The following is a 22,116-nucleotide window of genomic DNA, read 5'->3' as shown; positions in this document are numbered from 1 at the left end:
CAACAAAATGGAATTGGATATTAGTAGTCTTCACCACCCGAGTCCCCGAAATCTCTAGTTCAACTCAAGTTGCAATCAGTCAAAACCAAGTCACAGTTAGAAGGACCCAAGTTATAGTCAAAAGGACCCAAGTTTCAACTTGTACAAACTAAGTTGTTGTCTAACAGACCTGAGTTATAGACAGTGGGACCGAAGCATGATTTTGAGCATGGTCAAAAGAATGAAACGAGGTCTAAATCCAAGGACAAGGTACGTATACTTTCTAGATATATCAAAAAACATCATGAAACTAATAAAAACATTGGAGATTAGTCAAAATGCACCATGAAAATGAGATAATTAAAATGCACATGTTTGTTTACTAAGTTTTAATGTAGAACTATTAAAGATGCACTAGAAAATGAAAGTTGGATTGAGGCAATCAATGAAGAGATTGATCAAATTGAAAAGAATAGAACTTGGACTCTTGTTCCTAGACCTAAGGACAAAAATGTAATTGGTATAAAATGGGTATTCAGAAACATGTTGAATGAAAATGGAGAAGTTTCAAGAAACAAGGAAATATTAGTATGCAAAGGATATGCTTAAGAAGAAGATATTCATTATGGAGATAATTTTTCTCATGTTGCAAGACTAGAAGGTGTTAGAACACTACTTTCTTACGTTTCACATAAAGGATTCAAAGTATATCAGATTGATGTAAAGTCAACCTTCTTGAATCGAACCCTAGAAGAAGAAGTCTACATCAAGAAACTTGAAAACTTCATAGATCCTAAAAAAAGGGTCATGGTTTGTAGATTACAAAAAGCTTTATACGGTCTCAAACAAGCCCCTATAGCCTAGTATGAAAGATTGCACAATCATTCAGTAAAGATTGGTTTTCAAAGGACTAATAACAACATCAATATATACATCAAGGAAGGACCAAATAAGAAGATAGTGGTAGTAGAAATCTTTTTAGATGATAAATTATTCACTAGACATGATGATTTATGCAAATATTTTCTAAGGAAATAAGTAAATAATTTGAAATGTCAATGTTTGGAGAGATTCAATTCTTTGTTGGCTTGGAAATTCAATAGAAGAAAAATGGTATCCACATTACTCAAACAATGTACATTAAGGTGATATTGAAGAAATTAGGAATGGGAGATTCCAAACTAATTTGAACACATATATCTACTAGACATAATATTTCCAAAAATGATGATTCCAAATAAGTAGATTAGACTACATATGATGGCAATAAAAAGAAGCATGAGGTGTCTAAAAGGTACTAAAGATTATGGTTTATGGTATAAGAAAGGAGGAAAATTTGAACTGAAGGCCTTCAATGGTCTTGATTGGGAAGGAAATATTGATGATAGGAAAATCACTAGTGGTGGAGAATTATTTCTTGGAAAGAGGCTAGTGTCTTGGACAAGCAAGAAACAAAATTGCATCTCTGATTCAGCAACATGAGCAAAATATATTGTTGCAGCAGTTAATTGTTCCAAAATAATTTGGTTCAAACAACTATTGGTAGGTATGAAGGAAGATCAAGGGTCCAACACTATCTTCTATGATAATATCAATGCAATTAACATATCCAAAAAAAATGGTGATCCATAGCAAGACAAAGCACATTGTAATAAAATATCATTTTGTGAGAAAATTAATGCAAGATAAAGAGGTGAGATTGGAATACACAAATACAAAGGAACAAATTGTACATATATTTGCCAAGAAATTACCTAAGGATGCACTTTTATATATAAGAGGTAAGCTAGGGTTCATTCCCCTATCTAAGGCTCACTAATCAAATTTTAGTGGTGCATCAATCAACCATTTTTGAAGATCAAACAAGTTGATGTATTGTCAGAAAAGATTGCATATGAATCAGTACATTAGATTTATGGAAAATACATTGATTGTTATCTTTGGCATGAGATGTCAAAGAGGAGAGTTTTTTGTCATATCAGAGAAATTTTTAAGAAGGGGAAATTTTTTTGAGAGAGTTTGCTATCTTCTACAAGTTCATGTTAGAGAAAATCATTCTAGGGGGAGAGATTGATGTCAAAGGGAGTTCTCATGAATGAGAATGAGAATGAAGCTAAGGATATTATTCTCACTTCTGTTTTGCTCTAAAATTTCTTTATATTATAACATTTTGTATTGCCATCAATGCTAAAGAGGGAGATTGTTGAAAATAATTATATACAATTATATGTTGTCTTTGATGGTACAAAAAATGTCAATGCTTTACTAAGAAATTAGTGATAGCTAAGCTTACTTAGGCATCTAGGGTAGCTTTCTATGTATGTCGACTATTCAATATTAACCATGTTTAGAGACAACATTGACCACGCCTAGTTGGTTAATGAAGTAGATCCAATGTTAACTGAGTTCACTTGGTTACCAAAGAAAAGTTAACATGAAGTTATTATTAATTGAGTTGGGTTGGTTAATGTTAGAACTCCTATTCTAACCAAATTGGGTTAGTTAGCAAAGAGATTCCAAGTGTTGATTGAGTACTCGGCTCTTTATTAGTTGTTTGTCAATATATTAAGTTTCATAGATTTATTTGTCAATAAAAGTTAAATTAAGGATTATTATTTGATTGATTAAAAGATTATTCAAGCCAACTTGACAAGGTTAATTATATATATCTAAGGTCAATTTGAGGATTGAAATATGGAATAGAAGAAGATGATTGAGGAAGCGAGTTTAAAGGATATTTATAAAGGGTAGAGCATCCAAGTTGACCAAGTTGGAAAGAACATTATGATCAAGGAGGATCAAGTAATCAAGCTAGAACTAGGATATGAATCAAAAAAGTCAATTGCATTAGTAATCATGCCCATTCATATTACTCTCTAATAATTTTAGCACTGAATCAAATCCCTTAATAGATTTATCCAAACAACTATTTGGAAAATCCTCTAACAAGGTGACATTTTTAGATTGAAGTGCCTAAAGACCTCTAACAATAACACTCCTAATAGTGTGAATTAAATTCTCTAATAGGGTCATACCTAAAAATGCGTTTGTAACTTTTAATAGGGTTGGATCCTAGCAAGGCTCACTTTAGAAGAGTGAAAATTAATAACTAGTTGTAATTGGTGATTTTACCAAATAGGGTTTCCATGTTAAATCTGTGTGTCTCTTGTGTTCATGTAATTTCCTTTATGTTTCTGCAACTAAGTTAATAAATAATTATGACATTAATATCTTAAGATCTCTATACCAATTAACTTACAACAAAATATTTAGTGTTAACCAAGCTACAACAAGTTATTGGTTTTATATTGTGTTGACATCTTAAAGGCACTTTCGATTTTGTTTTTTGTAGTAATTGATTCACCACTCCTATCTAAATTACTCCTTTCCATTTCCAAATTTATTAATATCTCTAATATGTATTCATGCAAACAACTCATAGCTAATCAAATTTTGACATCTACGAAAATAGTTCTAGGTATCACAAAATACATATTCACATGATTTAAATACAACACTTACTCAAAATGTATAGCACAAAATTTAGCCAACTAAAGCTACCACACATCAACACTCCATATTAGTTAGGGAGGATAAACACAATATAAATATTATACCATTGGTAATATTAGGAAGAAATATATCAAGGATGTCTTTGATCAAAAGACTTCCATTATATGATATCATATGGATATTGGCCTATCATAATGTTAATGCATCATATTCACCAAATATACTTTTTATATAATATTAGATTACATGAGTGAATATCAATCAAATGATATTCACCAAGTACTTGGAGTATTGGCCTATCAAAACATCAACTAAATGATATTTACTAGGTACACAATTTGGTGATGGCCTATCCAAATATCGAGGCAAGATATTAACCTAGGACCTAAAATATATCTATACAACCAACTTGTATATAATGAAATTAATGAAATCTAATACCTAGTTGTTTATTAATAAGATACAAATTTTTCCATATTTATTTCAACATTTACACAAAATATATTATGATACAAGTTATTGTAAGGTCGTCATCTTTCAATAACTTCTCAAACTACAAGTGATAATCATTTGGAATTGATCACTTTCTCAAGATTGACACAAGGGACATGTCCATTAAAAGCACATGGTCATGATATATTTTTAAGAATCACAGTTCTCTTGAGTGCTACCGTTTATTGATCACTAGAGAATCCATCACAGCATACTTTAGTCCCTCTAAATCCATATGACTGAGATCATTGAAAGTTGACTAAATTATATCATCTACCTACTCCATTTCTTTCAAGGTTTCTTCTAATGAAATGTCAGGATCCCTCTAAATCTCAATTTCCCTTTTCCTACAATAGCATTCTCAGATGAAAAGATCAATCAAAATTCTTGTATAGAAATACAAGGGAGATATTCCAATGATTAGATAAATATAATACTATATGATAACAAATACTTATATGTATGTCAACATCATTGATACAAGTCGCTCTAATAAAGATCCATATGTATCAATTTAGAAAATGCCTCCATATAAGAATTCATCAAATAATAGGAATTTAACATTGGTTATTATTCTCACCCATAGTGTAGAATTCAAACTTACTCCATTTTACAAGGCTCTAGTCACTTCACCACTATCACCACATTCCCCACCAACCTAACTACCTAGGCTATAAGCATGATCAATTCAATGTTACCATGATGCATTCAAATAGTTGTTTTATTTCTTCATCATTATCATAAATTTTCTCCTTTAAATTGATAACATTCATTAAGAAATTGAATCTAAGAACACACTCTTCTATGTGTGCACCTTTGATGATGCCTACTTATCTTCTTTGTGAGTATCTCTTATTTATTCAGATGACACTAAACACATTATTCCTTTTCTTTCCATCATGTTTAAATACCATTCCTTTTAGTATCTATCATCTTTTGATCTCTCTTCACATATCAAAATTTCCTTAATATATCACTATTCTTATGATCAATTTCTTCTATGCTAGATTAAGATGACCTGGCGTTATTATTCTCATGAATTGGCATTATAGACTCATTCTAGATGATGTGTCCTTGGTTACAGTTATTTTTAAGTTTTTAAGTCGTTACCTTCAAGAATTTATGATCTGATCCATTATATGATTCACACCATGAGGGTAAAATTTAGAATAATTTGAGCCCTATAGTTGTTGAGAATCATGTCTCAACCTTGCAAGATTTTTTTGATAAATTGTCAAAAATTTTGGAAGTTGTTTGTGGTAGTTTTATATATGTTTAGGAGTTGCAAAAAGGTGTATCCATTGTTTAAAATGTGTCTTGTCCCTAGAAAAATATAGGAAGGTTATTTTTAGAGTATAAAAAATTCATTATATGACTTTTATGGGGGTCTAAACTAGAGGACAAAATTATAGACGAAAATGCTATTCTTGAACTTACAAATGACAAGTGGGTAACATGTGCCATAGTTGTTTTGCCCATGGTTTTGACCCATGGTTTTTTAAGACCACAAATGGTTTCCAAGTTGTAAATCACTATAAAACAAGGGCTTGGGGGAGGTGCTTGAATCATCAAGTTCTGTTTGCAAGGCTGGGTGCTAGAAGGAGTTTCTCTAAGTCTGAGTTTGTGTTTGAGTTGTGGTGATGTGCCCCTATAGAAACTTTCTTTGCAAGTGTATTGTAATCTTCTTAATCTGAGAATACATTGTGTGGGCTTTAGAGGGTGGGGTTTATCTTCTAGAAGGGTTTCCCCATGGTAATCATTGTGTTATGCATTCATTGTTATTTTGATTATATTATTATGAATTTCTTAAGATCTCTGTAATAGTAAGTTGAATTTGCATAGTCATCCTTTCAAATATTAGTGTAGGAAGTGATTCCCCACACCTTTCCTTCCTTACAAGTGGTATCAATTCCTAGAAATTTTTGGTTCTATTTGTTGGGTATAGGGTTTTTTGATCTAATCAAGGTTTGAGTGGGAGCTTGTGTAGATCTTTTCATTTCTATGTTGTAGGATTGCAAAGATGGAAAGCATATAAAGGAGGATTGATGTAGAAAAGTTTTCTACAAAAAACTTTGAGATGTGGAAGATGAAGACTGAAGATCTATTGATTGATCAGGATCTACGAGATGCAATTTATGATAATAAGTTGAGGCCTGCACATCTGACTTTAGTTGAAAAATATGATGTGTTAGATAAAAATGCTAAAGGTCTCAATAGATCATGTCTTGCATACTCAATTCTAATTAATGTCCATGAAGAACCTATCATGAAGAATCTTTAGAAGAAGCTAAATGAGATCTATCAAGTGAAATCATTTGTGAACTAGATTTTCTTGAGAATGAAAGAAGGTGGATGGATTTTTGAGCATCTTGAAAAATTAAATATGTTGGTAACTTAGTTGACGTCATTTGGGGTGTCGATGGATGAAGAAGAAAGGTGCCAAATGTTGCTATGTTCATTTCTAGACTAATGGGATAGCCTTGTCATGGCCATAGGGAGCACTTCAATTGTCTTTAAGATGGAGGATGTTGTTGGTTCTCTAATTTTTGAGAAGATGAGAAGGAAGGTTTCTCTTAATGCTAGAGAGGCTTTGAGTGTTCTAGGAAGACGAAAAGAAAGATGAAAGAAAAAAAAATTGCATGGCCATTCTAAGACCAAGAATAAGGGGAGATCAAAATCTCATGGTAAACCCAAGGTGAATTGCTAGAATTGTGGAAAACTTGGACACTTCCAAAAGGACTGCAAAGAGGAGGAATAGGAAAAGAAGAAGAAGCATGATTCAGATTCTAAGTCCACGAAAGAAGATGGATATTTTTTCATCATAGCCTTGGCCACTCATGTAGATAACAAGGCATGGTTGATAAACTCAGGTGCATCTTTTCATATGACTCCTAGTAGAAACTAGTTTAGTATAGATGCAAATTTTGATGGTGTTAAGGTGTATTTGGGTGATAACTTAGTTATTGATATTATTGGTCATTGAAGTATTAATGTGAAATTTTATAATGGAATAATTAGAAGATTTGATGGTGTCTTGCATATCTCAAGATGAGGAAGGAATTTGTGATCTATTAGCAAACTAATAGAAGTTGGTGTGCCTGTACAATTCTCTAAAGCAGGTGTCAAAATTGTGAGAGGTGCTATGGTAATAGCAAGAGGAAGTAGATTGGGTACATTGTACCGAATTCATGCATGCACAATTGAGTCCAATAGTACTTGTAATAAGATTGTGAAGAGGACTACTTTGTTGGAGAAGGAGAGGGTTTCCCTTGCAACATATGTTCATGGTTTTTGGGTATCCAAGCATGCTCTATCTACTAAATCAAAATTACCTACAAAGAAGACTATGTTATGACACCAGAGACTTAGCCACATAGGTGAGAAGTCTAAAACCCTTAAAATAAAAAAACTTTATTGATGGGTTGAATGACTTCAATCTTGAGTTTTATTTTTGTGAGCATTGTATCTATGGTAAACAAAACCATGTTTAGTTTTACTTAAATTCTCATAAGTCCTCATGTATTTTGGATCTAATCCATTCAGATGTGTTTGGTCCAGTTGATGTTCCTTCTATTGGTAGATCAATTTATTCTATTTCTTTCATTAATGATTTCAAGAAAAGGACAAAGGTTTATTTCATTAGGAGTAAAGCTTAAGTTTCTAGTCATTTCAACGAATTTAAAGGAATGGTTGACTTACATACTAGAAAAAAGATAAAATATTTGAGAACTAATAATTTTGATAAACTTTTCTCCAATTATTTCAACACATTTTGTAAATATTGTGGTATTAAGAGGGAGAAGACAACTTTCTATTATCTACAACAGAATGGAGTTACAAAAAGAATGAATAGGACATTGATGGAGAAGGCTAGGAGTATATTGAGTGGTGCTAGACTAGAACAAATGTTCTAGGATGAAGTTGTAGCCACTGCGTACTACTTGATAAATAGGTCTCCTACATCAACTCTTGTTGATAAGACACCAATGGAAGCATAGTCAAGCCACAAGCCTCCACATAGACATTTCAAAGTTTTTGGTTGTGAGCCATATGCTCATGTGCCAAAGAAGAAGTGGAAAAAATTAGACAAAAAAGTTTTCAAATGTATCTTCATCGAATATGGTTATGGTATGAAAGGATACAAGCTTTGGGATCCTATTGCACAAAAGGTATTTTATTGCAAAAGTGTTATATTTAGAGAAACTAAGCCTTCTTCTAAGCCTTCTTCTATTACAATGTAGCTAGAATAGATAGAAGAAATGAAAGATGTGATTCAACTTCCTACTACACCTAACAAAGTTGAATCAAGGCCCTTAGAAAGATGAGATGTTGAAGAGAGCTCTATGAGTTTTGAATCATTAGAGGAAGAGGGAGAACCTAATCATGAACCTAAACATGAATCTGAGCTTGATCTTTTTTGAAGGTCTAGTAGGCAAAGGAAAGCACTAGAAAGATATGGATATTCTCCTAATGATTGGAGGTATATATTTCCTTTGAATGATAATATTGATGAACTGAAATCTATAGAAGAGGCTCTTGGTATGAATGATGTAGAGTCCAAGAAAATAGCCATGGAAGAAGGGATGACAACTCTTAAGAGGAATGATAGATAGGACCTTGTACCATTTCCTAAAGGACATAAACCTATTGGTTATAAATGGGTGTTGAAATGAAAGATGAGTTCAGATGGAGGCGTTGAGAAATATAAAGCACAATTGGTTGCAAAAAGTTACTCCCAATTTGTAGGAATTGATTATGGTGACATTTTTTCTTCTATAGAAAAAATGACATTCATTTAATTTTTACTTTCCATTGCAATAGCTTATGATCTATAACTTGAGCAATTGGATGTGAAGATGGCTTTTCATCATGGATATTTGGAGGAGAAAATTTACATGACATAGTTAGAGAACTTTGTGGTGAAAGGTAAAAGTTATTTGGTCTATAAATTGAAGAAATCCTTGTATGGTTTTTAAAAAGTCATGTGATGTGGTACCAAAAGTTTGATAAATATGTATTGAGTTTGGGATTTGTCCAATCGAAATCTAATCATTATATATATTACAAGTCTAATGGTTATTATTTCCTAGTTATTGTCAAGTATATGTTGATGACATGTTGTTTATTAGCAAAGAAAAAGGTTTGATTGCAAAATTAAAATCTTAGCTCCTAGAAAAGTTTAAAATGAAAGATCGTGGTGTAGCATGGCACATTTTGGAAATGGAGATTACAAGAGGCTTTGGCTAGGCTAGAGTAAGTATGTTGGTAATATTCTAAGAAGATTCAATATGTAGGATTCTAGACTATTAAGTTTTCATGTTACTATGAGAAAAAATATTTCTAGCTCACTATGTCCTTCATCCCCATTGGAGATGGAAGAGACAAGTCAAGTACCATATCAAAGTGATGTTGGAAGTTTGATCTACATGTCTAATCTAGGAAGAGCACATTGGGATGTAGTAAAAGGAGTTTTCAGATACTAGCAGAGTACCTTAGAGTACTTTATATGTTTCAATGGAACAAGAAATGAGCATTCTTTTGATATTCAAGGCTATGTGGATTCAAAATAGGTTATTGATGTTGATAGAAGAAGATAAACCAATGCATATGTGTTTACATTATTTGGTGGTGCAATTAGTTGGATGAGAAAATGATAATCTATGGTTGCTTTGTCCACTATAGAGGCAAAGTATATGGTAGCTACTCATGTCTAAAAAGAAGCTATTTGGCTTAAGAGATTGTGTCCAAATATAAACTTTAAACAGGGTGCAGTGACAATTTATAGTAACAGTCCAAGTGGAATTTGCCCAGTGAAGAACCTAACATGTCATGCCAGGACCAATCACATTGATGTAAAATATCATTTTGTGAGATATGTGATCAAGGACAACAAGTAAAGCTAGGAAAGGTGTGGACTTTGGAAAATTTTGTTGATGCATTAACTAATCCCATGAGCATAGACAAATTCAGATGTTGTTCAAAGTCTATGGGCCTCTCAACCCTAGCAATTAACTACATGACACTTTGGATCCCCTAACACTTGCAAGGTGTTTGACAAGTGGGAGAATGTTGAGAATTACATCTCAACTTTGCAAAAAAAATTCAAAAAATTGTAGAAAATTGTTGAATTTGTTTGTTTTAGTTTTTCACATGTTAATGGGTTAGAAAAGGATGTACGAGTTGTTAAAAATGTTTCTTGTCCCTAGAACAATATAAGAGGGCTATATTTAGAGTATAAACAACTCATTTTATCATTTTTTATGGGGATCTAAACTAGAGGACAAAATTATAGATGAAAATGTTATTCTTAGAGTTACAAATGACAAGTGGGTAACATTTGGCATAGTTGTTTTGCCCATGGTTTTGGCCCATGGTTTTGTAAGACCAGAAATGATTTCCAAGTTGATAAAAACTATAAAAGGAGGGCTTGGGAAGGTTTTTTAATTATCAAGTTTTGTTTGCAAGATTGGGTGCTAGAAGGAGTCTCTCTAAGTTTGAGTCTAAGTTCGAGATTGTATTGCAAGTGTATTATAATCTTCTTGATTTTAGGATAAGCCGTGTAGATTTTGAAAGGTGGGGTTTTTCTCTTGGAAGGTTTTCCCTACAATAATAATTGTGTTATACGTTCATTATTGTTTTGATTATATTATTATGCATTTCTTGAGATCTCTAAAATAGTAAGTTGAATTTGCATAATCATCCTCAGAAAGATCGGTGTAGTAAGTGATTCCACACACCTTTTCTTACTTACAATAGTTTTATTACACCCTCAATTAAATACCCAACTCACTGTAAACTATGATTTTATTTCCTTGAATAGATTATAATCTTGTTGAGAATATGAAGATTTCCAATTTTGATGTAGGCTCAAAGTGATATCTTCTTGCCAAAAATAGATTGTGGAAATAATTTAACCTGTATTTCTTTGAGTGAAGAAGATAACAAATAGTCATTTCTATTTATTGATGTTGTATAATATCTGAAGACTTTGATGTTACTAATATCTATATATCCTTCTCATATACCTAATTTCATTCAATAAAATTTTCACGCTTAGGCATAATACTCTTGATATTGGACTATATGAAACTTTAACACAAATATATTAACATCTCGAAGATCATATGAATTTTAACTAATGATATTCCTTGTGATGTATGCATCAAAAAATATATAATTAATATTATTGGGCTTCATATATATATATATATATATATATATATATATATATATATATATATATATATATATATATATATATATATATATATATATATATCTTATAATCTAAGGATTCCTCAATCAAAGGTGAATATTTCGTTTCTTGATCTGAATCCTTCTATTCACTCAATCAATTCTATGTCGACTAGCTATCTAATATCCTTAATAGTGGGTTGAGGAATTTTTTCTGATCTTTATTGAATGTCTAAAAAATTCATATGATCTAGAATGCACAAATGTATACCAAAGCAAAGACTATGCAATTTTAATAGCCCACAAAAAATGAGTAGAAATCCCAGTCCTTCATCTTCATGGTAGCACTGGAAAGTCTGAAGTTTAAATATTTTTTATTTGATTTTCACATTCTAGATAGAAGGGTCATCTAGAATTATGTTCACATCCATATTTCATTCCTCAAAATCTAAGATATTAGCTTCACGTTCTCACTTTTTCTTTAGGGTTTATTGTTATGAGAAGGCCTTTCTTAAAGAAAACAAAACTATGTAGACCTTCTAAGTTGCTTTGATACGGATATTATTTGTATCATTATTTCTATGAACTATCCACAAATTTTTCTTCAAGCACATAATCACATTTGGAAGTACAAATTCACATTAGTTTTTATAATCATTGATTAAGTCAATTATTCCACTACTCGATATTGGTTTAGTCAGCAATATAGATTGTCGCCTCTCTTAATATTTTTGCCAGGGTATTTAGAATGGGCACTAAAAAGGAATAATCTACTTTGTAGTTGAGTATGTATAAAGGCTTTGAGAAAATAATTTTTTTTCCTTAAAATGCAATCATCTTACTTTCTAACCCTCATGCGGTTTATTGATATGTGTCATGAAATGCAGAAGAATCTCACACGCAACCCTTGATTTTTAGTAGAGTATGATGTCCACCAGCAGCATCCAAAATAATAGAAAAATTGTGCCAATAATGGCATGCCCAATCCAATATACAAATTACCATTTAGTAGAATATGAAATATGTGTTTTTTGGTAATTCAAGCACCCAAGAATTTATGCCAAATACCAACCTTCCATCTACCAGACTTATGGCATCTAATTTACAGATAAGGAAGATGCCCAAATTTTAAAATACTAGTCACCCAGTCTGTAGAGATTTATCTATGCTAATTATAGTAAAATAATCACCACACAAGTTCTCCAATACAAAAACATCTTCAAGAAATAGTGTTCATAGTATAAGAGTCCATCGAATTTAGATAATAGAAAACCTGGCTCTGATGCCATGTTGGGTTTCATTAGGATCATTGTAGATGTAATAACACTACTATGATATTTGGTTTGTACGTTCCAAAGGCAACTTAAATAGATATGTCCCTTTCTATTTTCAATTTCCATATTTTTTCTAAAAATTAAGAACAATGATTCAATAAGTTAATATGGTCGACAAGGTTTAGATGTATAATCACATTGGAGTTAATTGTTTGAGGGGTTTAAGATTCAGATGGCCATAGGTACTATAAGGCTAGATGGAAGATCATCATAGATAAGTAATAGGGTTACGACTCAGTTTGATCATTTCGTGGAGGAGTTTATCTGAGTGAACGGAAGGTCTCTTAGAAAATCCAATAATAAATTTAAACGACTAATCCATTTTATAAAGTCATAACCTATCAATCTATTTTAATGATACAATTAAATTACAAGAAATATACCACTAACCCTAAAGATGATTCAATTAGCTAGACCTCCTTCAATTAAATAATAACTTGATTGAATCTGGAAATTTAATAATTTAACAATAGAAGATTTAAACTCTAGAAGATCTATAAAATCTACTATACAATGCGTGCTATCTACATTTTAAACTTTAGTCTACAATCTAATTCAGTAATCTATCATTTACAATTGAAATTGATGCCTAGAGTCAATTCATTAAATCTACAAGTTAATCTGAACTTTACGAGTAACTAAAACAAAATTTAAGTTCACATTAAAATTGCCAATATAAAAGTCAATCTTGATATTATCACAATGGCATAAAAATATTTAATAAGACATTAAAAATTATTTTAATTTAAGTATTCTAATTTCAAATTTAAAACTTTTAAATTAGAACTACTTTAATACTCTAATAACTAAGACACTATAAAAATACTACCATCCACACTAACATAAAAGACATTATATCTCTTCCTAATATAACCAACATCTACTACCCTAACTAAAGTTTTGATACCACCCCCATTAAAATTAAACATATATTTAAATCCTAACTACCATTTAATATCTATCCTAAGCTACATATTAACTGAAATATTTAATATTTTATACTAACAACCAAACCAAGATAACCTAACACTAATACTTCCCTTTTTACTTCCTAGACCTAAGATCTACCTAGGATCTACCCCCCTACACCCCTATGCCAAGTGGGCATGACATGAGGCTCCACTTCCCAAGGGTTTGTGTGCTGCCCAAGGGCCTGTGCACATATACCTATCCCTTCACTTATGTCCCCACACATTGAATCATGCATTTGGGGAAGATGGAAGCATTGGGGGGGTGGGTGAGAAGTTTGGAGTTTTCTTTTGTTTGTTTTAATAAACTTTCTTCACCTCCTTAAAGCCAAGACATGACCCCACGTGAGCTTGGTAAAAGCAAGTGTCAAGAGGTTGGTGGGGTACATGCCTACTCTTGCATAATGAGGGTGAAAGAGATGTGTGGGAAGAAAACTATAAGTGGGTGAGATATTAATTTCTTTTTTTTTTTTAATTGAATTATTAAGAGACAAGATTTTAGGCCAAAAGAATGTACCCTCCCCTTTTTCACATGAAGTTAATGCTGATGCAATAGACCTACACCCAAATTAGCAGAGGAGATGTGAAACTTGATTTAGTGGAGGCTAGGTGGCTAGGAGAGTTAATGCATAAAGTTATATGGTTGAGGGAAGGCACTAAGAAATGCCACAACAATTGCATTAAGATATATATATATATATATATATATATATATATATATATATATATATATATATATATATATATATATATATATATATATATATATATATATATATATATATATATATATATATATATATATATATATATATATATATATATATTAATGTATTTAAGTTATATTGTTAAATGAATTAGCAATAATTTTAATTAAAATTTCAATAGAATAACTTAGGGAATATTCTCTGTGCTATTGGGGAAATAAAATTTCTCTCCATACATTTTCCAGAGAGCTTTTTCTCCTGGAGGTGCATATTTTTTTTGAAGCCCTTTTTTTGTCTAAGTAAAATTCTTCTCATTAAGCTATAATGTTTTGTTGTTGTTTAATTAGTGATGTCTATCCTTGTTGTAACCTTGATTTCTTCTTAACAAGCATAATAATACAAGGGTATAAGTAAGGTTGTAATCTTTTTGTCTTTCCTTCTAAAATTTATGTTTTATTAATCATTATATAAGAAGGAATATGATCCTATATTTAGAACTCAAGGTGATGCATAATTCTTGATCAAATTGATTGTGTCAATTATGAAACTTAACAATGAGAGAATTAACTTTGTGCTCACAATTTAGGATTTTCATTTCCTCTTAATACTTATAACATCAAATTGAAAACATTACCATATCAAATTGCTTTCCATTAACATAATTGAAAACTTGGAAATTCAAAATTCAAAGGCATTATCTATCATTCTATTTTCTCCTAAACACATGTAAAACTTGGAATCGCATGAGAGCAATACAAGGAGGTTTTCATAATCTTTTTTTTTTCTTCTATATTATTCATCCTAGTTCAAGGCTCCATCGGAAAAGAACTAGTAAGAAAACCCGATGTCGTTGCCAATACAAAAAAAATCAAATACATTTTTTTGTTCATAATATTACATTTCAAATGAAATCTCTTTTAAATCCTTCTCAAATGCTTTCCTCCAATACATTCAAAACTTCAAGGAAATACAAGGAGGAGACAAGAGCTAACCTGGGGTGAACAACACAACATCAAAGCAATTCAAGCATACAGCCAAGCCCGGTTTTGCACAATAGATTCAATCATAAGACCTAACTAGGGGGGAGGTGGATTTTTCCAATGGGAGATGTCAATCACTATACCATAACATGGCCCTTTTGGGGTTAGAACTTCAAGAATTTCCATTCTTTTACAAGGCTCTTTTGAGGCTACTATCACAAGGATGTTCATTCCTTTCCATATTCAAGATTTCAAAATATCAACAAGGTATGTGATGACAAGTAGGAGCCCATACTCCCTGCCCTCTTTCCCTCTTCTCACCATTAAAGGAGACTCTCACCATTGAGCTCCAACCAAGGCCCTACCCCTATACATGGCCACTTCTTCCCTATCCAAGGGTGAGTAATGTCAAAACAATCCCCATGAAATCCTGTCACAACAAATCATCAAGATAAGCAAAAGAATGCATCAAGAACAACAAAAAAACCCTTCCAAATCAATCCCCACACACAAGCAAGTAAAACAAGGAACAACACAACACCTTAAGCAAGATCCAAACATGATCAACATGAAGAGAAAAACCAAAAGAGTGAAGAACTCCTACCCTCACAAAGATTTATGGTAAAATGGTAAGTTGAGAAGAGCTTTTCCCTTTCTTCATTCAATCTTCAAACTTTCTCTAAAACTAGAGATTGGGTGACAAAAACAAAATTACTCCAAAAATGCCTCTAAGTATGATTCTTAACTCAACTAGACTTCAAGTAACCTCAAGATGGAGTTTTCGTTCACCAACTCAAGTAAAGAGATAATCCATTTTCGCAATCAAACAAAAGTAGGGTTTTTGAGTGACCCTAAAAGTCAACCAAGGAGATTAAGGGGTTGGAAAGTGTCCCCAACCCATACCTTTAGCCGTAGGGTACTTAAATTTGATGTTTCTAAGCCTTAAAGACTTAATAAGAACAAGCAAAAGCTAGGGAAAATAGTATGACCAAATAACAACCTTCAAAGAATTACAATACAAAGATATCACAAAATTAACAAGGGGGTTCAACTTTGTCTTTCCATTGGATTTTGCGGCTAAATTTTTTGCACACTCATTGCACACATCAGTAGTTCAAGAAACACATGTATACATCTATATAAAAATACCCATCACAAAATTCATGTAATTTAAAGCATCCATTTTCTACAATTCAATTGCTTATCTTATTCTATTAATTAAAACTAAAAAATTCAAAGTGTTAGTTCTGCATTCATCCACATCATCATCATACATGTTTATAAAGCATTAAATGATGAAATCGAATATCTAAAAGTAAGCATCACACATCATAAATAGCATAATAATATTCAGTGCATCAAATAATGTTCTGACATATCGAGTCATGAGTATCAAAATAATAATGTATCATCGATGCTAGGATGGGTTAGGGTGAGGCCTCACAGGTTTCATTAGGATCATTGTAGATGTAATAACACTACTATGATATTCGGTTTGTATGTTCCAAAGGTAACTTAAATAGATATGTCCCTTTCTATTTTTAATTTCTATATATATATATATATATATATATGATAAAGACTTCTGAATTGACTAAACTTTAACAAGTTCAATAGAGAAAACTAAATTGTCAAAGTGTGTGTGTGTGTGTGCATAAGTAAGTGGAGTGTACACCCCAGTGTTAAAGATATTAAAAAGTACTTAATGAGAGCAATAGATTTAGTGGAAATGTACATGCATTTGCTAGAAATAAATTTCACTATGATATTCCCACAAAAGAAAAAACTTCATGAGAAATACACATGACAAAAAGAGAGCACAAATGAATCTACAAACTTTGGGGTCAATGTGATCATATGATAATATGTACTATTCCATAAAGTATGAAATGTCAGCATTCCCCAAAGTAAGTAGAACTACAACACAATGGAGGAAAAGAACACAAGAAATATGAAGAAGAGTCAATTTTCGGCTAGCAACGAAGAGACTAAAAAGAATTAGTGCTACCATATTGCAAGAATCCAAGGAAACTATACAAGGGCACATGCACAAATAGTAGAAAATAGACAACATCACATGTAACAACATATAGGAAAAGATAAATAGAAATAGAAAAAGATGTATGACATGTTTGATTAGTTCATCATCTTATTCCAATAGGTAAACAAGAATAATCTAACATAATGCAGACAAAACATAGATCATAATGGCCAGCATAGAGGAAACACAATACAAACACACAAAGATTACTATGCTAGAGAAGTCCACTTTAAATGATTCACATGACCAAACCAACCCCTATCTTCATTTATAACATTATGGAAACATGGTTGACTCACATGATGAACAACATTCATAATAATAGAAATCATTGTGAGATCCAAGAAAGGACTCTAGGAAGATTCAATGTGCTCTTCACTAGGAGTGAGTGTTAACTACATAGATATCATCTTAAGAAACTCGTAATCCATATCAACATTCTCACATTCATTTTCTTTAACATATGCATTATAATCAATAACAACATCCTCAAGAGTATCTTCTATGTCAAGACTAACATAATTTTAAATACAAGCATAAGCATCATGTTTATCCCTTTTCATATTATTACTATGATTAATTTTCTCCAATGGATAAAGTATTTTTTATTGAGGAAGGAAACATTTGAGATGGAGACATAATTTGAGATGAAAGAGTATGTTCTTTAGACTTGATGGTTTTTTTGTTGATCGCTAAGGTGTGTTGTTTATTAGTGTCAACCACTTAGTTATTTATTTGATAGTGTTGGTCAGTTATCACTATCACTGAGCCATCCTACTAAGGTCAAGCCATGTATATTACACTTGCTCATATTTTAGTTGAAGCTAGGCAATTATTATTTCTAATGAAGTCTATGGTCATCAAGTACTTATATGTAAGTTGACGAAGATAAAAGAGACTTTAAGACAAGATATATATATATTTAGTTCATGTCTAGTCATACAATAAGTGTTAAGCATATAGAATCCAATGGATATTCATCATGACCGAGCATCATAGTGTTCATGTGGCAAGAAAAACCAGTTTTAATATATTTCTTTGGAATCACAAAATATTGAACTAAACTATTTTTGGATGACTTAATACATATTTTGATAGCTGGGGAGTAATTTAAGGAGATAATTATGCATTTTGGCATGGATTAGTAATTCATATGCAAGGTCATTAATCAATCCAAAAAATGAAACATCTAAGTAGAAAATGGGAGAAACCTAGACCATTGATCTTTGATCTAGAACCTTCTCCAATTGGTTATAAAGGAAGGATCCAAACTCTATTTTTCAATATGGTGTATGCATGTGTTTGTTTGGATTCTTGAAGAAATGTTTTTAAAGAGAACTAGATAGAGTGACCAAGTAGAATAGTGAAGGAATGAATAATGGTTTATCAAATAGGAGATCAAATCAGAGACTAGAAAGATGAGATTACTAATCAACATATTAAGTACAAACTAATGAATCAAGTACTGATACATTCTAGCAAATATTTTGGGGGAAATCTCTTAATAGAGTTGTCCTAAAAGGCCTATGTAAATCTCCTAATAGAGTTCTTACTCTATTGGTATTTTAAATCCTTTAATAAAGGTAGACTGTTAAATTATTGTAAGCTCTTAACATGAAAGACCTTTCATAGGGTAGATCATCAGAAGTGATCAAACTTGTATCCCTAATAGGAAAAGTTCATTTCTATAGTAGTGAAGATTTGTGGGTGTCATCTCCACCCAATTTTATGTTCACCTTGGAGGGTTTAAAGGTTGCCAAATATTTGTATTAAGTTTTGAACATTTACTTTCATATTTTTGGATGTGATTAGTTGCTAGATCATATATGTAATTACAACATATGTTTATGTGACATAAGGATTTCAAATGAAGTTGTTAGGTTTGATATTTGTTCCAAAAGGTTAATAGTTTAATAGATCTTGGAGATTTAGTCTTATAAGTTGGGAAAGATTATTGAGAATTAGAAGCTTGATACATGAAGCGTGTTGTAGATAGCTTGAAGCAGTAAGATAGGAATTGAAGAAATCCTTATATAAATGGAAATCCTACAAAATGATATTGAATTTCAAGAAGAAGACACTAAAGGACTACTTGATGATAGAAAATTTAGTTAAAGTAATGTAGAAATATAAAATCTATTAGAGAGGGAAAATATATTAAATGATGAAATCAAAGGACTAAATAGAGAGAATGAAATCTAGTTAGCAAGACTATGTGAAGTGGATAAAAGGAAAAAGAAAGTTGATGAACACAAGACAATGGGTGATGAAGAAAAGATGCAAATAACCATGGGTCAATGCAAGAAGTTGGGTCTCACTTTTGGCCAAAAAGTGGAAGTGTTTTTCTTGTTTTTCAAATTTTTTGTCAATTGATGTCAAAATTTGAGGTATTTAGAGATTGAATATTAAAAAAATTCAGAAATAAAATTCTTAGTGTTCAGAATCTAGTTTTTGAATATGTAATTTATTTGTGCACCCATATGATAGATTATTTTTTTGGTATGGATCTTTAAAAACCACTTTTTCAAAATGCCTATTTCATGACCATACCATGCTCGTGTACGGACACCATAATTTGACACAAATAAATGAATTTTTGCAAATCCTTTTAAAGGGAGTTACCTAATACACCTAAGATTCATGACAATATTTTTTCTTAATTTTTTATTGAATAATTTTTTTTATTATTAATTATTAATTGGCTATAAAGGTAAATTTTAAAACCTCTCATGTACGGACCACATAATTTGATCAAAATCTCACTTTTTTCAATATTTTTTTTAACATCAAAAGAATGGTATGTAGATTGATGACATATAAATTAATTTAAGAAAAATTATAAAATCAAAAAGTTATTAAATTTTTAGTGAATGCCACTTTTCAATGTTTAGGAGATAGTTTTGATTAATAAATAATGGAAAAATAGAAAATAAACTAATAACACTATAAAATTTACATTTTTGAAATCAGAACAACAAGAGCTATAATGGGTTTTTGTCTCATCAAAAAATTCAATAGGAATGACTATAAAAAAAATTATGACAATATCAGAAATTGTCGATTAAATGCCTTATAAAAAAAAAGGAGTACAAAGGCATGGCTTGGTGGGACCAAGCCTATGCCATGCCTTTCCCCAAGGCAAAACCCCATGCAAAACTTGGGAGCCATGCCAAATTTTTGCTCATGTCTCACGAATCGGGCACTCGATTTGTAATTCATAAATCGGGTGCCCGATTTCTTTAAACTATTATACTGACTTTTTTAAAATCAATTTGTAAACGGGTAGCCAAGTTTTAAAAAATCAGGTGCTCGATTTTTAAGAAATCGGGTACCCATTTTTTATGTACCCATTGGGTCCCAAAAGCTGCCCCACCGACCCAATTTCAATGATTGAAATGATTGAACAACAGTTTTGACCTGCAACACTAAATTTCATCACACTTATTCTATTTTCTTTTTCTCTTATACAATTTGCAGGCTACTGATTCAAATTCAAAATTGGTGCAAACATGGGATCAAAACAATGAAGAAAGAAGAAAGCAAGAGTTCTGACAGATGAGGAGATTGTAGCAAATAAAAAGAATGAAGCACAACGTCAACGAGAGAGAAGACAAAGAATTAGAGACTTGAACAATGTTTCAAAGGAGAAAGACATTGAAGATACCACGATGGATGAAGAAGTCAAAGAAGAGAACCCAATACAAGAAAATTCAGGTGCACATTCTAATTATGCATTCAATATAGGTGTGTCTCCAAACCCTCAAATTTTCTCTCGTGATGAAATTGGGGATTTTTTAGAAGCAGGTTATGATTTAAACGATTTAGATTTTCTTCATGAGAAGCAATTGTCAAACGATCATGCAAAAAACACTCCAATTGAAATGCCTGCCCCAAAAGAAATGCCAAGAAAATTTGAAAATGATATTCAAATCCCAAATAACAGTGAAAATAGTAAAGTGTCTGAAAATAAAAATTGCATGAATGTAGACATAGAAACACCAACTACTGTACAAACATGTCAGGATGATAGTAAAGTGTCTGAACATAATTTTCATATTCCTAATGGTGTGTTAGATAATCTTGAGGGATTGGTTTCATGGAGACAAATTAGGACACATGCTAATAGATTGATTAGGCATTTTTTTTATAATAAGAAATTTGGGTTTCAATGTCAGCTAATCTTGCAACTAATTAAAATGTCTAAAATGCGAAAAGTAATGAGAAGGTTGGGAATGTATGCAAAACCCAAGAAGAAAAATGAGTCTTTAAAACAAGTTGTATCCACTGTTGCTAGTGCCTTTGATGTTACCGAAAAGAGAAGTTGGTCTAAAGATAAGAATGCAGCACGACGAGCAATAACAACAACTTTAGTTAACAAATCAACATCTGATAAAAGATTGATTACTAACATAAGTGGATATCTTAATGTGAATCGTAAGACTTTAGAAAGAGCTGTAAAGAGAAGGGTTAACTTTGAATGTGATCCAGCAAATATTTTATGGACTTCTAGTGGTAGACTCCCGAGATGTGATATGAAACTTACTAGTGAAATCAAAAGTTTGATTGAAAATTTTTGGCATGATAATACAAGAGTATCACCTAATTAAAGAGATGTTCTTAAATTGAGAATTGGGTCAAAAATACGTGATCCACATCCTAAACACCTTTTAGACATGACTCAAACTGAATTGTTTAAAAAATTTGTAGATGGTAAGGTATTAAATATTACCATTAGTCAAAGATCTTTTGAAAAGTGTAAACCATGGTATGTAAGGATTAATAAGGAAAGAATCACATTTTGTTGTAAAACTCAAATTCAATTTCATTACCATTATGATGTATTTCAATCTATACGTGGTACCATGCATAGTAAAGAAATTTTTCTAGAATGTGGTATAAAAATACCAC

Source organism: Cupressus sempervirens, chromosome 2, assembly GCF_028749045.1.
Source record: "Cupressus sempervirens isolate cs-2001-9-10 chromosome 2, ASM2874904v1, whole genome shotgun sequence".
NCBI lineage: Eukaryota > Viridiplantae > Streptophyta > Pinopsida > Cupressales > Cupressaceae > Cupressus > Cupressus sempervirens.
Note: the sequence above shows the minus strand (reverse complement) of the source record.